Source organism: Helianthus annuus, chromosome 4, assembly GCF_002127325.2.
Source record: "Helianthus annuus cultivar XRQ/B chromosome 4, HanXRQr2.0-SUNRISE, whole genome shotgun sequence".
NCBI lineage: Eukaryota > Viridiplantae > Streptophyta > Magnoliopsida > Asterales > Asteraceae > Helianthus > Helianthus annuus.
Window position 1 is genome coordinate 8,380,516 of NC_035436.2, and position 5,679 is coordinate 8,386,194.

The 5,679-nt window shown below is 35.4% G+C and overlaps 1 long non-coding RNA gene across 1 annotated transcript; it reads left to right on the forward strand.

Annotated features, from left to right (window-relative positions):
* The first annotated feature begins 2,317 nt into the window (after positions 1 to 2,317).
* On the forward strand, positions 2,318 to 5,299 carry LOC110934345. The gene is made up of 3 exons (XR_002588254.2): positions 2,318 to 2,445; positions 3,631 to 3,714; positions 5,157 to 5,299. It is a non-coding gene; the product is annotated as an uncharacterized LOC110934345 (long non-coding RNA).
* The last annotated feature ends 380 nt before the right edge of the window (positions 5,300 to 5,679 follow it).

A 5,679-nucleotide genomic window follows, 5' to 3' on the forward strand; every position in this document is an offset into this window, starting at 1 on the left:
TACAAGTGTAGTTACATATGTGTATGGCATTTCCCTATGATACCTACATCAAGAACTATGTTCTTTACAAGCTACTCTTGTGAATTTCATATTCTTGTGTTTACTCATGATTCCCTTGGAAAATTCTAAGTACTCGCTTCATTCTAGGAGACGAAGCGAAATTATGAGTAATCATGCTTTTTGCACATCTGTGCCTTTGAATCCTTGGTTAGATAACTAAGGGTATTTTCAAATCTCACATCCATTACATTCTGATTTTTCAACATGCATAACATAAGTTTTCAAAAACAACCTCCATGATTTCAAAAGCATTGTCTATGTTTTCAAAAACAACCTCCATGATTTCAAAAGCATCATTCATGTTTTCAAAAATCTTATACATAGTTTCAAAAGTTCATCTTGCATGATTTTAAAGCATATTTATACTTATCTAGTACACCTACTTTATGATTCAAAAAGTATTATGTAAGGTTTCAAAAACATTAAACACATTCTTTTTTTTAAGAACTCCATGCATAACTTTCAAAAATATTTTCCTCATTCATTGATTTAACCTTCAAATTCTGCTTCATATGTCGCCTTGACATATCTAGCATCTCAACTTCATAAGCAATTTTACTTCATGTTTTAACTTAAGCACATCCAGTGCGAGGTTTCAAAACATCTTCAACTTCTAAAATCCATATGGGATCTTTTTATCTTCACAATTAGACCCTTGTGGATGATTATCATTCAAATCAGAATCCTTAATTGGATTCCTTGTGTACCTTAATTCGAACATTTCGGTTCCTTATAATTGAAATCGAATTTTCTCTTTAAGATCTTTCTATCTTATAGTTAGATTCTTGGAAATATTCAAAGTGCCAATCGAAATCCACGGATTGGATTCCTGGTGTGCTTTAAATTCATGTGCACAATTAACAACAAATTAACAAATTAAAAATCTAGATAAACAATTTTGTAGTTGTGTGACTATGTGTTTATGCACTTTGCGTTTTCTTTTATGCATTCTATGTTTTTACTCTGGATATTCGTTATCCAAATCCTCGTAGAATCTTTCATATCTTCATATGAGGGATTCGTAGTAGGATATTCAAAAGGTACTACCTTAAATCCTTATTGGGCTTCTATATGATAGTCAAGACCCTTGGATTATATAGTACCATTCCATGATACAAAGAGACCCCTTTGAGTGGTCAAGGTCAAAATCTGGTTAAAAATGACATGTGGTGATGTAGCTGAACAGACCCCTTGGTAGTCTATTTAAATCATTTATTGATTTAATTAAAAGGACCCTATGGTGGTCTAGTCACAATCATCACAAGTTCGTTCATTATTTTCTTCCCCTACACATTATAAGATGCACTACGTGACTATGCAAGGAATTACGTAATTATGGATGCATACATAATTACGAAGTTCAGTGCACGGAAACCACGGTAAGACTTATTATGTGTAAGAATCGATAGTGGCAACCATAACGGAATGTGAACAATGTAATAGAGATACGGTGGACGCACCAATAACACTTTGTATACTTGTATATAAGTGCCCCTCTCACATTGCAAGCATGATGTTATTTAAAGCTAGTAGAAGTTCAGGACTCTAACCAGTGTTGTTTGATCTTGTCAACTTCATGTTTCAAACTCTCACAAGTTTCCTCTAAAGTAAATTTTGGGACGAAATTTCCTGAAGTAGGGGAGACTGTGACACCTGTTCCTCCACGGCCATCAAAAAAATACCAAATCAATGAAATATTGTGTTTCATACTTGGGATTTGTATAAATATGTGCATCATTTGCACATATCAATTCTTGTTCGATTTCAGGCTTTAAATCGCTTTCTGGAAGGTTATACGCGCACTGATGCGTAAATATAACCAGTTTAATGCAAAAAACACTCCAGAATAGTGACACAGGCTTAACATACCTTAAATACCCTCCACATAACATAGAAATAAGTTTTGGATGGTTTGGTATGCTGAAATCAAGTTTATTCGCTTACAGGGGCTAAATTCGACAAACTGCGAAAGTATGTCAATTTGTACTGTAACTGTAACACCCCAAATTTCGTAAGATATACTAAAATGCTTTAATCGTAATATTTAGCGAAAAGAAATGATAAATATAGAATTCTACTATTAGTAAAGTTTTATAAACTATGGAAAGTATAAAACACATGTGCACATGAAGTTAACCAAGTTTGTATGTAAAATGAAATAAATTGCCATGTTATAAAAGATAAGGGGGTTAAAATGAAAAATGTATAAATAAAACACTTGACCAAAAGTTAGTCAGTGTTTGGTGATGGTGTGCGATCGAGAGAAAGGGCAGGGGAAGAACAAAAACCCTAATCAGCCTAAATTCTTCAAATTGAGGGAGGAATTTGGCTCAAAACTAATGCATGAACCAAGATTCTTGACCACCCAAGTGTTCTTCACACCAAGTAAGTCGAATTTTATGTTTTGATGATGTTTGACAAGATGGGTTATGATCAATTCGTAAATTGATATGAAATTAAGCAAGATTGTGAATTAGAATCACCAAATAGAACTTGTGTTGTGTGTGATTTTGAGTAATTTCATGGTTTGAAGCAAAACCCACTTGTTCAAGTAGTATGATGTTATGTGATGATCTTGTAGTTGTGAAATTTGTCTAAATATTATGAACTAGTTAGTGTGTGATGCATGAATATAGGTTAGATTGAAGGATGGAATGAAATTAAAGAAATTCTTAGTGGTGATGATGAAGGAAGATAAGAGATAGGAATGAAAGCATGATTTAGTTGTACATTGTGCATCAAACGGTGTACGCACACCAAGTGTTTGATGAAATGCCTAGTGTAGGATAGTGTGGGAAATTTCATGCCAACTAATGAATGAATATGTGTTGAGTATGGTAATGATATAATTAATGATTGTTGAATATAAGAGACGCGTAGTAGAAGGAATTCATGAGAAGGTGTTGTTGATGATATCATTTGGGTGAAAATGTGCATTAGGAGCTTGTACCATATGCTTGAACGAGGAGGATGCACATCATGTATTGGATCAATTTCTTATTGGTAATGTAGGATTTGATGTACACTAAATACAAAACATGTGAACTTGCTAGTAATGATGTTATGACTTCGTTTAAATAGGCTCACCTTGTATGTGATGGTCAAATGTGAGATAATGAAAGCATTAACATGTGAAAGTATGTGTATGTAGTTAGGTGATCGTGTGGATGTAAGCATATTTCATCATGATTGTTATATATATATATATATAGTGATGCTTGTGTAGCCTAAAATAATAATACGGATATATGGGGTTATGTCATAAGTTATATGTTAAACCGTTGACTTCCGAAAGTCAACAACGCGTCTACGCATAGGAAGCATGATTTGATTTGTTGTCTTAAAGGTAGGATCATAGGAAGTCGCATGGTACATGTTATGTTAATACGCGTTATTTGTGATGACATGATGAATTACATTAGTTTGAAAGGATATGAAATTGATTATATGTCTTATGCTTGTTAATTTTGACTAAAGAAAGTCAAATGTGAAATATGCGGTTGATATGATCGTTAACATGTACAATGATGTATGCTAACGAAAATGTGATTTGGTGACATGAAAGTATAGGAATCATGTCAAGACGGACTCAAGCATGAAAGGCTAACGGGTCAAGAGGAGACAAGGAATCGGATACGAACCCGGATGCACGAGGTAAGTAATTTCTATAATTACTTCTTAGTTGTTTATGTAAAGTCATGTGCAATCTAATTATTATGATAATTGAGGTCATAGAGGAATGAATGGGTATGATATCAATGAAGTATTAAACGGATCTTAGCAACTATCCGAGTATGATATGTGTGATTAAGAATGATAGCTAAGTAGTAGGATTGGTTACTTAGGCAAGAAAGTCCTTTGTTATTAAGGATAGGGCTAAATTGACAAAAACGCCCTTGATGGGTATTTCGGCCAAATGACCTTAAAAGTCGTTTGGAAACAAACTATTTGATTCGAGTAGTGTCTTGGTCAAGTATAAAAGCGAAGTATAGAGTTTTATATGCCATAGACCATTTAATGCGCAAATACCCATAACGGGTCAAAATAAGCCTTTGAGTGAAAGTGAGTTAAGAGGATGCAAGGCAACCGAGAATTTAACCTTTCATGATAGTCGAAAATAAAATTATTAAGTCCATATGGCATTGTGGTCAAATAATCAGATTATGTTGGTAAAAGCACGAACGGGTCAAATAGTTAGATAAAGAATAATAAGGCGGAAGCGAGTAAGATAGGAATTTCCTTAAATCGGATATGGGATTCCAAGTCCATATGATAGAATGTGAAATTAGAAGCATGTAGGAAGAAACGGGAGGTTAATCGGATAAACGGATCAAAAGTTACGCAAGTTTTAGTGCGTACGATCGATGAAAACAACACAGCAAGAAAATGGCAAATCTAGAGGCCGTCGCCGACGCCCATAGGGGCCGTCGCCGACGCCTCATGGAAAATGCAGTTTTGCCGACGCCTTATCTTGCTGTCTACGGAGAGTTTGGGCTACGCGTAAAACCAAGGGCCGTCGCCGACGCCCCCTAGGGCCGTCGCCGACGCCCTCCCCATGTCCAAAATGCTGTAAATTGTTATTTAAGTCAATTTTTGGAACGTAGGTTCCGGTATGTTAACCGTGGACTACGGTGGATCTCCCAAGCATGGTTTTGATCGTGCCTTTAATGTTTTTGGGCTATAAATCTAATTTTAGGTCCCATGTGATTAATATACGTGTATGTAGTGATATGTAAGATCTTGAATGTGTAAGTAGGGATGTAGGTGCGAATGCGAAGGTGCATATAGGTATGTATGAAGGTACGTATAAGTGTACGTATGTACGTAGAAACATAGGAAGGCGTGTATGTACATAGACGTGTATGTATGCATATAGGAATATATGCAGCCATGATTTAGATGTGTTAAGTAATAACGTTATTAACAGCGTGCCTTGAGAATGAAAAGCATTGCAGGTACATTATTGAAGCCGCATTTGGTAATGCATACGCGTATGGAATGTTTAAAGTTAGGAAGACAACGAAATGGGAAGCGTACGAGAATGAATCTAGTTTATATAATGCGTGCTAATGTTATGAATGTATGTGTGGGTGCAGGTTGTATGAGTCACGGAGGATTACTGAAAAGTGAAGATCGAAGACCGAGTCTTAAGTTATATTGTACGGGAGTGTTTGAATAAGTAATGTCATAAATATAATTTATATTTCTATTTGTAAATAAGTTCAAGGGGAGTATTCAGTGTAACAGTGTCACTTTAAAAATTTACTTCAAGTAAGTCAAGACGTTTAAAAAGAAAGAAATTTTAAAGCTCCTTTTTCCGCTGCGTTATCTTTAAGGTTAAACGTGTTAGGGCGTAACAAGTTGGTATCAGAGCCCTGGTTTGAGAGAATCAAGTAACAGGAGGTAAATACTTGAACTCAAACCGGTGTGCTCTCGTGACCAAGAACCCGTACAATCTAAGACTCGATCGAGGCCTAAATGCAAAAGCGAATGTAAGTATGTATTAGATTATGTATTTGAAGGAAACTAATAGTATGTTATGTGCAAGGTAAGCTTAAGAGTTTGAAGAGGGTGATCCGTGAATGCAGGATAGGATGAACGCCAAGGCGGGCGAAGGTG